Raw genomic sequence first — 13,527 nt, forward strand, 5'->3', positions numbered from 1 at the left:
TGATGAGGTGGCCAGAACCCCTGAGGCACAGCTGGTTCTAAGGGGAGCAAATCTCATCACAAAACTTCACCCATTGGCAGTGCACTCCAGGTCAGCATAAAAAGCCGCAACAATCGATCAACCTTTATTTGCACATCTAAAAAACACAGCTCGTGGTCCTACGTGTTTCGTGACAGCACACTTCCTCAGAGTCACTCTCTAAATCATATTACATTTCATATTTGTAGACAGGAATGAAATATAAGATCTCTGCAGAAATAAAGACTAAAAATTACTTTGGTAATTCTGTCCTATTTTAGAGGTTTCTGAAATTCTAGTAATTCGGCCCTGTTGTGCTTACAGCAAATCACATTTGCCACATGGTGGCAGTACAGTGTTCGACAAGATGCTGTACCTGTGGCTTACCTGCACCCTTGACTCAACAGTGGGAAAAAATGTAATGAAACTGTAGGGGGTGCTGTTTGTAGGGGGTGGGAAGGAAAATGTACTTTATCCTGGCCAAAATGATTCCTTGTGTGAGGCAGGATAGGGAAAAGTGCAGGTAAGTAAATGTGAATTAGGTTGGTGGTAAATTTGGATGGGTTGAGCATGGGTCTGCAAAACAGTCTCTACCTTCTGGTGGACATAGACAACAATTAAGAGATAATGCTTGTCAACTAGCTACCCAGATATGACTGTGTGGCTGGATCTCTTATGATGTTGCCTTTGTGCTGTACAGTGGCACAGTGGACAGAAATGGGGCCCTGGATTTGATTGTGCAAGGACACAACCAGCATTCTGTATATTCTTTCTGTGTTGGTGAGGGTTCGTTATGGATACTGCAATTATCTCCTATACTTTAAAACTCACTCTCTAGTTGCTAGGGTCCAATTTACACTAACAACCAGGCAGTGGTTTGAATGAGAGACTGGAATGTGAATAGGAGAGGATATGAATATAAAGATAAGTGATCAAGAGTAGCAATAATAATAAAATTGGAGCCTTACAGAGCAACAGATTTTTGGCTACTGGGGACAGTGACCTCCTGTTGAAACCTGGGAAGAGTCAAAAGATATAAAAAAAGAAGACCAATTAAAAAGTGGCTAAGAATGTGCCTTTCTAAAACAAACTAAAAGTTACCATGATGGTGATCTATCCATTTAGCAGTACAGGTATAGAATCTGTTATATGGAATGCTTGAGGTCTGGGGTTTTCTGGATGAGGGATCTTTTCGTAATTTTGATCTCCATACCTTAATTCTGCTAAAACATATTTAGTCATTAAATAAACCCAATAGGATTGTTTTGCCACAAATATTTATAGTGACCATCAAGTACAAGATACTGTTTTATTATTACAGAGAAAAAATGAAATCATTTTTTAAAAAGTAGAATTATTTGCTTAAAATGGACTCTATGGGAGTTGGCCTCTCAAGGCAACTTTGGTGACTTCGGCAAATCATGGCGCAGTGTATGCCATCCCACCGGCGATTTACATTCTAGCTGGTGGGATGGCATTGCGGGGAGATTAGTCAACCGCGACAACGGAGATTTGTCGCGACTAATCTGCCCGTGTACCCCTGCCCTTATGGATAACCAGTTTCTGGATAAGAAGTCCCATGCCTGTATCTACACTTGCCCCACGAACACAACAAAGCTGGGAGACACATATGCTTCTATTAGATTCTTACTGGCTCTAATTATCAGCAACTGTACAAGCTGAAAGATTTTTATTAAACACACGCAATAATCTGATCCAGTAATGAAGTTGAAGTTCCTGATAACCAAGAATTCAGGAAGTTGAAGTTCCTGATAACCAAGAATTCAGGTTAGGGCTATACAGAGAAATGATGCTGTACATCTGAGTGACTTAACTTTTGAAAGAATTCCAAGTTAAGATTACAAATATAATTTGTAGTGAGACTGGGTCTGGACATATAGAATGTGTGTTCATCGCACTAGAAGGCTTAGCTGTGGACAGGGCTTTTATTTTGTAGCAGCAGAATCTTTGCAGTAAAGTTTGCAGTAAGGTGGAGTTATGGTCAGATATAGGACATTTCTCTAAACAAGAATGGATAAACAACTTAATAAGACAATATAATAAAAAATTATATAATGCTATCTGCAGTTTGTATAAAAGTAGTAAAATTTGTGCTATGTGGAATGTAGAAGGCAAGGCAGCTGAGCCAATAAATGTATTGCTCCATGTTTGGCACTGATGTGTTCTAGCACTGCTGCAGTAACAAACTCAGTGGCGTAAGTACAGTGCAGCAGACCCCACGGCTGCAAGGGCCTTGTGGGAAAGGAAAAGCACAGACCTCAGGGTCTGCTGTGCTGTAGTCCCCATCGGGCGGGCCATCAAACAGGACAAGGGGTGGGGGGGCATGGTGTGAGTGCAGCTGAGGGTACGCACAGGGGTCCCCTGAAATTTTTTGGGGGGAGAGGTCAAGGGTTTACTTGGAAGGGTTGAACTTGATGGACTCTTTTTTCAACCCTATGTTACTATGTAGTTATGCCTCTAGTCTATCTAATCTATCTAATATAAATTTGGGGGCTGATATATTACTGATTGAACTGGGGAATCCAGAACCTATTTTAAGATATATGGAAACTTTCCTATACCTTTTCCTAGCAGAAATGTGTCAGAACTGACACATTTGTCGGAGCTAAAAACAATGAAATCATTGTTATCTTTTTGGGATACACATGGGTGATTCTTAGAAAAATATATTGATCACTGATAAAATCTCTCCATATTGTAACATACTGTGGTTAACGTTGATGGGCTCGGTGCTCAGCTGACTTCAAGGTGCTCATCAAAAGGTACAAGGGGTACTCCAGTAGGGGGCCTGGTCAAATTTAGGCCTAGTGTTAACTTTTTTTAAGGCGTTTTTTCACTGCGTATTTTTTTTTATTCAGCCTAAAAACGCCGCACAAGCCACACAGCCCCTAACTATGGCGTTTTTCAGCCTAGTAGTGGTGACGTAGCGAATCCCGTTTCCCATGGTGCTAATAGTGAGAAATAGTAAAAAACGCAGCGTATTTCCGCTAGGTCTGGCAGCTGCCTTTGTGTATATATAGGAATAGGTTGCTGTGCAAATAACGGCGTATTTCGGCAAACGCTTGAAAAATCCGTGGTAAGGCGTTTTCTAGCGTATTTACGCATTGTGTGGTTTGCTTCAAGTCTTTTCAAGTTATTTCTATGGATGATGATATTGTGTGTTTTTTCAGCCGTAAAAACGCCACGTATGGCATCAGCCTAAAGGTTCAAAGTTTGTCATCAGGTAGACAGACAGCAGGGATGCATTGGTAGGAGAGCTCATTGGCTGCTAGCACATCCATCTCCATGCAGTAGCATAGTAAAAGAGGAAAGCTGGGAGAAAGGGCTCACAATGGGCCAGATTGGATTCAGTGACAAAAATGTATTAAGTTTATTACATGAAAACTCATGGATGAGATGCAATTCGAGGAGAGAAAACAATGTTGCCCATAGACTTCAATGGAGTTTTCATATGATAAACTTTTAGATACGTTTTTCTGAATTGAGTTACATCTCAAATTGAATCTCACCCATGAGTTTTCACATGATAAACCTTTATCTCACTGAACTGAATCTGGCTCCCAGGGTGATAAATAAGAGTAGTGAAAGGAGGTTTCAGAGGAAGCCCTGATCATAAAGTCCTATGGAGCCCCAAGATTTCTGATGGTGGCCCTGGCTGTAATACCCAGCTGAATATGTGCAGATCTGTATGTATAAAGATTATTAAGTGGCTTTTCATTCTTTAAGACACAAGGATGTAGAAGCTGTAAAGTTATACATATCCTGTAATAATACTGCCAGGTATTTGCCCTCTATTCTGGAGTGTAAGTGCCTGCGTCTAAGGGTGCGGCCCACAGAACAGGGTACAAATTGCTAAAAACATGCCACTTTGCATTATGCCATTAGTAAATGAGCCCATTAACTTCCACTATTTGATCAACAGGAGGAAAGAAGTTTAGGGGCATAGACGGTCTATCAACATTTTTTTAACTCACGACACAGGAAAACCTTTAGTATATAAAAACACAAAAGGGCATTTAAGATTTGAATTTATGGGAAAACCCAAACCACATCTCAGTTTAACAAGAGGGAAGGGCACACAACTGTAAATTTGTCAACCTGCAGAATTACTACAATATTTAGAACGAGTAAGTAAAATATAGTACATACTAGGTATGTATAAACTGGTGACTGTGTTTAGTAGATCCTAGTTACTTGGCTAACGCTCACTGTGACGTCATACTCCTATTAAACATCAATATATTAAGTTATGGCATGTTTTATTTTAACTGTGTAAATATTTTAAGCATCTGCAAATACTTCCTGAACGTGTCTTGCTGCTTCTAGTGTATTATTCTGTATCAAGGCAAGCCACGGCTAAACTGATAAAGCCGTGGTATATTTGCTGAATAGCAGTTACCAGAAATAAAGGAAAACAGAAAAAAAGGGAAAAGTTGTTCAAGCCAAATAGATATTCAGATAAGAATATGTCTTCAATTTCACAACATTGTGTTGTCCAGGTACCAGGACCAGTTCTGCTCGTTTAGACTTGTTGTGCATTATTGAGCCGGATCTGCCATTTTGCTCTTATGTTAAACTTGACATAAGCCTAGAAACTGGTGTTGCTCCACCCAAGTGTTACTGGCCTACAGCTTAAAGCTTATTCTAACATGTTATCAAAGGGCACATATACCTCCCTCAAAATAGCCTCTTTTGCTTTCTAAAGTAGGCACCTAAAGCTTAATTGCACAACTCTTCAGTCAGTAGCATCCCTACCAATGGTACAACATCATTTCTTTGTTATCTGAGGTACTGAAACTACAGTGCAGTTATTTCCTGCTGTATTGTAGTGTAGTTAAACTTTACAAGGGGAGATATAGTGGGGTTTAAACCTATAAAAATAACCAAGAACAGACAATCAAAGAGAGTGCATCAGAGAGAGGATTCTTGTTAAAAATGTTATCGTGTCTTATTTTTCGCATCTTAACACATGATTCACTAAAAGGATATTTGCGTTAATTTTGACGCAATGCTGTTTGCGTTATTTAATTCGCCAAGACTATTTTCGTGCGGTATTTGAAACAAAGCTACTTATCACGCGCACGCCATATTAGCCATACACACCATTACGTTTGTAAAACTACTTTTTTTTGAAAATGACCATTTCCCTGCAAACTGGAGGCTGCATCACTGTAGGGCCAACACATACTTGAATAAATCCCACTGCAAAGTCCTTATTGTGTTGCCAAAAGCTCATGAACTCTACTTTTCTATAATTACCGCCTGCCCCAAGTAGGTGTTATTTTTTCGCATAGACTAATGTGATATTTAGCGCGTCTGTGAATCATACGCTAGTATTATTTCTGCGCGCATGCGGTTAACGCATCAAAAAAGATAGATATAAAAAAAGATAGATAATGGGTTTCCAGATAACAAATCCCACACTTGTATGTCCAAAAATGCAGGTCATGTGCATTCCGAATGGCGGAAATGATGCCAATCATTCTTAAAAAAAAAAAGGTAATAGTAAAAAATGCAATGATGTCCAATTAATTTTAAAGTGTGAGCACAACTGTGATAATTCTAAGGCACTGGCCACAACTGCGTCAAGACAGAATTACACTTTGTTTACTGAACTTGCAGCTGTAAATGACCCCTTATGGTTAAAAACTCAGTTTGGTTGCTTTTATAGCAGAATAGTTTTATAAGAGTATTTAGACTAAGGTGGTCCTAGATCCATTGTTTACATCACTGCAGAATATTGATCAATTAACAGAATTTATTAGAATGACTGAGAATAGTGAGTGCTAAGACAAAGTAAAAGTGCAAAAGACAGCAACATTGTATTTATAGTAATCAAAAAGATGGAAAACTGTACATGATAGTATACCTTAAATATCATTTCATGTTGAATTGCAAGTTCTACTTTTCAGGACTACAAGTCAGAACAAACACTTTAGCTGATGTATTATAAATAAAGATGGTGAGTAAATATCTCTACACAGGGCCTTATGGAGCAGCATATTTAGTAGTGTCAGATTCCCCCTGCAGAACTGTTCTCCATAATGTATCCCCCACTCACCAAAGAGTTCTTTCATTCTTTTGAGTTTTTTGAGACGCAAATATTTGCTTTTCTGACAAACAAACAGAACACTCTTGACATGTCAGTTTTATTAGTGATATTGGCCAGGAATTTAGTTGCTCAGTATCAGCATACTTACCTTTTCGTTAGAAAAAACAAAGAGGCACACCTTCAGCTAACAAAGGAACAAACAAGTTCTGCACTAAGGCTGAACTGAGGTGTGTGTTGTGGATTATGAATGCTCAGTTGCTTTGTGTATGCACTGTATCTATGGCACTTATAAGGCTAATGCCAGACAAGTAAGCACAGGCCAAGAATTAGCCCATACGCTGGCATCAGCCTTTTCCTGTGTCTGCATACAGAGTGATGGTGTTGGCCCAGGTGCAGGCACATGGAGAGGACTTCATCACAATATTCATGCTTGCACATTCTTGTGCCAAGATCCATTTTCCTGCACTGGGGCAGACACAATGCTTCCAAGTGTAGGTAAAGGAACACTCTGATGCCAGCATATGGGCTGATTCTAGGCTGAGAATTAGCCTAGTGTGGCATTAGCCAAAATCCACTGAACTAAATAACTATACTGTACATAGCATATATTAAACAAAATAGCATTAATTAGCTTTTTATTATTAAAATGGCAGGACAATGCAAGGCTAAAGGCCATACATGGGTAGACCCTGTAATTCATCTGAATGATCATCTTGTTGGCTGACTGGAAAACCTTAGGGGTCATTGCTCCTGTAATTTTCCCCACAGTAAGATGCATGTTATACCCCATTCATTCTGCACTCCCATATAGTTATGCTTCTTGCCACTCCCTGTCTCCCTATCAAATCAACCACTGCTGCATCTATTGATGCAGGCACCCTGGAGCTACCGCCACCTCCAGACCAGATGGTAGCACTAGGGTTCCCTTTGCACCCTGCGTCAAGTGGCACAGCACACTTACATGTAAGGAATTAATCACAAATGTCACTCACACACTGAAAATGATGGCTAACGGATTTTAGTGCTGTTGCATGCAATTTGTGATAAAGTACATGTACAGTTAATTTTGGCGCACAGTGTAGCAGGTGGAACACAAAGACTCGAATTCAGGAGAAAGAGGTTACACTAAAAAAAGTGCCGATTTTGCTTGAAATTACACTTTGCACATGTAAAAAACTGGCCATACAATTAAAGATCTCGATACTTAGAGAGGTCCAAAATTTATGGCCCCAAAAATTGGTAAATTGACCTATTCTACCAAGATATTTTGAAATTTCTCTTGAATTTAGCCTCTACAGTCCTGGCCCCCTGCTTCCTATCTAGTTAAGTTCCTGAGCAGATCTTTGCCTGATTTGGTTAGCTATTCTTTGTGGCATATTGAGGTGAGTCAATTGTTCAACCCCCAGCTAGCGACTGGATCGCATGGAAGGAATGGGGTCCTCAGTTTTACTGAGTGGCATCTAATCAGATATTTATTAAGAAGGTATTTACATGCCCTGCTAATATTCTGTTGATTGCCTTTAGAGGCCAAGTTGGCTGAGAAAATCTGTCAGCGTATGATCAAATTCTGAGTCATTCATTGAGGCCTGTTGAAATGCAGGGACATAGGGAGTCTTTTATGGCTTCTCAAGCAGTGTGCAAAGGGATCATGTTTGCACTATATGCACCGTTTCCCTCTATTGCAGGATTGCAAGCAAGCAGGTTCCATTGTTTTCAATGTGGGATTGAATGTTGCTAATTCCATTTGACGGATTTGTGTGTGCACAAGAAGTCTTAATGGTGGACATAAACCTTACATAAACGTTTTGCTCCACCCAAAGTCCTACCTGACTAGTGTACATCCGGCTGCCTGTTCTTTCTCCATGCGATTGTGATGGTAGGTGGATTCAAGGAAACCCAGCTTGGGGGATAGTTAGGGTGGGATTTGTGTTAAACACATATGCCTTGTAATGTAAGTGGAACTACAGCTGAATGGCTGCAAAGTTCTGATGCATTTCTAACATTGTGTAAAAGGGATAAGGGCAAAGTGACTGGACTTGTGGAGTAATCTTGAGAACATCCAATCGGCTTCTTCACTTTAAGCGCAGGGAGATGGGGAGATTAGACGCCCCACAACAAATTTTCTTTGCCGCGGGCGACTAATCTTCCCGCAATGCCATCCCACCGGCAAGAATGTAAATCGCCGGTGGGATAGCATATATTCGTCACTACGATTTCCCAAAGTCGCCTGAAGTTGCCTTGAGAGGAACAGAGCAGTAGGAGATTCCCCTGATGTTAAACACCCACGGTAATCACACAGTATGATTTCTTGTGCTTTGTCGATCAAGTGCTTTCTAGATAGGTGGTTGGGCAACAAAATGCTTGGAGTCTACCCCCATTCATTCCTATGTGAGTTGCCTGCAGCTGAAATCTTACATTGAATGATTATCGCATGAAAATGCATTCGCCAATGTGTTTTTTAGTGATCAAAAGAATGAGCAGAGTGCTTTGACATTTACCTGGTGAGTTGGAAAATACTCTGTATGCCATTACCCTTAAGGTGCCCATACATGTTAAGATCTGCTCACCCTGTAGGTGGGGATAGCGGGAAAATGTAGGCTAATTCAGTCATTTGGCTCTGGGGCAAAACGATTGAATTCTAACGGCGGCAATGGCACATTCGGTTCAGGGACCGCATTAACGAGCCAATGCAGTCCCTGATACGACTGAATCTTTTAACCTTCCCGATCGATATCTGGGCAATTTCAGGCCAGATATCGGTTGGGCAGGCCCCTCGTTTCTGCCCATACACGGCCGATAAGCTGCCAAATCGGTCCAAGGAACCGGTATCGGCAACTACAATCGGCCAGTGTAAGGGTAATTTTTGTAATATTGGTTTGAGCTAAAGATGTGGTCTTGATTGAGTCTAGGACCTCAAGGGGTGGGCTTAAGGCTAAAAGTCAGAAAACCCCTGCAATTTGGTCAGTACATCCCAAAGGTCAGTAATGGTTATAGAGTATGCTTTTCCTATATGGTATTGCAATATTTCGTTTTTATGCACTAAAAATGGCATACCTTTTGTACTGCAGTGTGTGAAATGCAGTCCTATTAGAGTAAATATTTTAGAAACTTGTTGCTCTGTCCCCAGGCAGCTGTACTTTTATAGCAAGTTAGTAGGAAGCTAAAGAAAAAAAATTCTAAATATATATATTGTAATGGTGACATTTAGTGACATCCTAACAGCTGATCTCATTGTATTTTCTTGAAAATCAGCATTCCTAACATAAGGCATCAGCGTGGTTAGGGAGAGTCTTAATGAAAAATAACATTGAATTCTTGCTGAACATATTAGGGCTGATCAGGGCTGGGAGTAGGGGTAGGCAGAAGAGGCAGATACCTGGAACTCAATGGTGGTGGTGGGGGTGCTGGGCATGTACCCCTTCTGCCTGCCTTTCCCCACTTTCAGGGCTTCTGTAAGTCCGGCGCACCAAATCTCCCTGTTCACCAATGCACTGCTGTTTTTCTGTGGGGTTTGGGGCAATCAAGGGGTTGGGTCTTGCCATGGGCACTCTAACCTTTAGACCCTGGCACTGGAGCTTATTTATGACCCCAGTTGCAATGTTCAAAGTGCAATTTGGAAGCAAATTGTTGTTTTTTTATCCACAATGCAGCTGGATACCCACAATGCTTGAGTCATTGCGCCAAAAGCAGCATTGCATTCACCACAGTTGTGTCCCATATGTCAAATGAATGCAACTGGGCATATTTGTTGTGGCTAAAATGTTCATAGTTAGGACTGCGTTGGGGTAAAAACAGCATTAGCATTTTTTAAAGTCTGTTGTGCCTATTGATGTATCCTGCTGTGGGAATCCTGGACACAATGTTTAGTATGACAGCAGCCCCAGGGTTTTCTTGTGAATCTTTGATGTGACCTTTACTGACTATGTCTATTGCATTCATTTCAGCACAACTGCATTTGCACTTGCTTTCATTAAAATGAAATGTCTGGTCTGGTATTTCACATGACATACCTTACCTTATATTTCAAAAATTCCTCTATTTTTTGTACAGAATTTAAAACCCATAATGTTCTCAACCCCAGTGTTCTGTTTTTATGTTATATGCCACAAACCTATATAAATATATGTTTCAGAACACATAGCAGTTGTGCCATATTAAAATCAATGGGAGAAAGAAATGTGCTGGCAATTATGACCAAAAAACATAGACTGGTGCTGCTTTTTGGCGCCTATGGCCTGCTCGGGGCTATTTCTTTGCTGCTCAGTGCTGTAGTACCATGGTTGTACCCCTAGAGGCAGCAGGAAGCACAGCACCAGGAAGGTCATGGGAGGGAGGGGGGCACAGACTCTCCTCAAGAAAGTGAACCAATTGGTAGCAGGGGTCCATGAGGTTAGTCTCTATTCCTACAGAATCTAGAGTTTTTTCTCTTTAACCATTCTCACAGCCACAGACTATTTCTGAGTGGATATGTATATTTGATATCTAAGTATGAGCTAAATCACATTAAACATAACAATCTAATGTTTCACACTTTGCATTACTAAAACCATGACCTTTTGTAAGTGGAAGGATCGGTTTCCTTTTCTTCAGGGCTCGGTACATGAAATATGAAGCTGAACTTGTTAATTTGCTTATCTTTACTGTTATGCTTATAATGAATATAAAACGGCAGAGAGCATGCACATAGTGTAGCACACTCATACCAGTCCTCATAACATTCTATTCTTAGTAAGTACTATTTGCCATCTAATTGCCTGTAGAGAGTGCAAGATGTTAAAGGAACAGTAACACCAAAAAATGAAAGAGCTTTAAAGTAATAAAAATATAATGCACTGTTGCCCTGCACTGGTAAAACTGGTGTGTTTGCTACAGTAACACTACTATAATTTATATAATAAGCTGCTGTGTAGCCATGGGGGCAGCCATTCAAGCTGGGAAAAAAGGAGAAAAGGCACAGGTTATATAGCAGATAACAGATAAGTTCTGTAGAATACAATAGTGTTTTATCTGTTATCTGCTATGTGCCTGGGCCTTTTCTCCTTTGAATGGCTGCCCCCATGGCTACACACCAGCTTATTTTTATATAATTATAGTAGACTTTCTGAAGTAAACACACAACTTTTACCAGTGCAGGGCAGCAGCACATTATATTTTAGTTACTTTTATACACTTTCATTTTTTGGTGTTACTGTTCCTTTAAACTAACATGTACATTAAAGCAAAATGTCAACCAAAGCTCCTACTACTTCACTTTTGCCATTGACTAAGAGGTAAAATGTGGCCCTTTTAACCTCAGACTACAGGGGTGAATTGTACCCTAATAATAAAATAGTGCTAAAAGGAAGAAAACCTGTCTGGTTTTCAGAAGGCCTGTCTGGGTAAAAACTGCCTGTTCAGATTTAGTTAGGAAATCCAGATAGGACTTGCATGGCAATCATCCAATTGCTGATCACCATGTCGTAACCCCAGATATCATAGGCCCACTCCTGAAATGTCACCTACCCAGCCCCTGATGCCATCCGCCTGCCCCCATCAAGATTGGCCCCTCCCCCTGCCTGAATGCCAAAGCCACAGAAGGTGGAAACCCTAAGAAGAGGTCAGTTTAGTATCCCAAATTGCTAACAGTGCTCTGCCTATTTTGTTCATTAAAAAATTGAAAATGTTATTCATTATAATCTAAAGGATTGCTGTGCATATAAGGGAGGTTTTGCCACTACCCAAAATATTGCTCTTTGGTCAACCTCCCAGGAGTTAATAAAAGAGTTACTCTGAATTTGCCATTTTGTTGAGTGTTGTTCAAATGCAAGTTCTTTACAAATGGCCCCGCCCTTCTCCTGAGTTGCAGCCACATTCTTTGTCTCTACTGGTACCTGGTAAGGTGTGATCAAGTGTTTATTTTTTATTATATTTTATTATTATATAATAAAATATATTTTTATATTTTATTATTATGAATTAAAGCAGAGTGCATTTTTGAGACCAGCTAAATATACTGGGGTGCAGGTTGAACACATATGTCCATAGACAATTTAAACCCAATTAAGTCAAACAGCCAACAGAGATATTTATTTTGTACCACTATGACAGTTCCCCAATATACATTTTTTTTGACATCTTTATTTTGCCTATGAAAAAGAGAATTGCAAATGATAATGTGTCCCAGATATCTGAAAAGTGAGTTTGGACCACAACAGGGCTAATCAGCCTAATGATGCATATCATAAATCAATTTGTGTTTGTTGCATGTGTAACATAGTAACATAGGATGTTTGGTTGAAAAAAGACGTACGTCCATCACGTTCAACCATGATTCCTATATATAACCTGCCTAACTGCTAGTTGACTCCAAAATTGCAATCGGACCAGTCCCTGGATCAACTTGTACTGAGAGCTATCTCCCATACCCCTGTATTCCCTCACTTGTACTGAGAGCTATCTCCCCTACCCCTGTATTCCCTCACTTGTACTGAGAGCTATCCCCCCTACCCCTGTATTCCCTCACTTGTACTGAGAGCTATCTCCCCTACCCCTGTATTCCCTCACTTGTACTGAGAGCTATCTCCCCTACCCCTGTATTCCCTCACTTGTACTGAGAGCTATCTCCCATACCCCTGTATTCCCTCACTTGTACTGAGAGCTATCTCCCCTACCCCTGTATTCCCTCACTTGTACTGAGAGCTATCCCCCCTACCCCTGTATTCCCTCACTTGTACTGAGAGCTATCTCCCATACCCCTGTATTCCCTCACTTGTACTGAGAGCTATCTCCCATACCCCTGTATTCCCTCACTTGTACTGAGAGCTATCTCCCCTACCCCTGTATTCCCTCACTTGTACTGAGAGCTATCTCCCCTACCCCTGTATTCCCTCACTTGTACTGAGAGCTATCTCCCCTACCCCTGTATTCCCTCACTTGTACTGAGAGCTATCTCCCATACCCCTGTATTCCCTCACTTGTACTGAGAGCTATCTCCCCTACCCCTGTATTCCCTCACTTGTACTGAGAGCTATCCCCCCTACCCCTGTATTCCCTCACTTGTACTGAGAGCTATCTCCCATACCCCTGTATTCCCTCACTTGTACTGAGAGCTATCTCCCATACCCCTGTATTCCCTCACTTGTACTGAGAGCTATCTCCCCTACCCCTGTATTCCCTCACTTGTACTGAGAGCTATCTCCCCTACCCCTGTATTCCCTCACTTGTACTGAGAGCTATCTCCCCTACCCCTGTATTCCCTCACTTGTACTGAGAGCTATCCCCCCTACCCCTGTATCCCCTCACTTGTACTGAGAGCTATCTCCCATAACCCTGTATTCCCTCACTTGTACAGAGAGCTATCTCCCATAACCCTGTATTCCCTCACTTGTACTGAGAGCTATCTCCCATAACCCTGTATTCCCTCACTTGTACTGAGAGCTATCCCCCATAACCCTGTA

This window comes from Xenopus tropicalis, chromosome 5 (assembly GCF_000004195.4).
Source record: "Xenopus tropicalis strain Nigerian chromosome 5, UCB_Xtro_10.0, whole genome shotgun sequence".
Lineage (NCBI taxonomy): Eukaryota > Metazoa > Chordata > Amphibia > Anura > Pipidae > Xenopus > Xenopus tropicalis.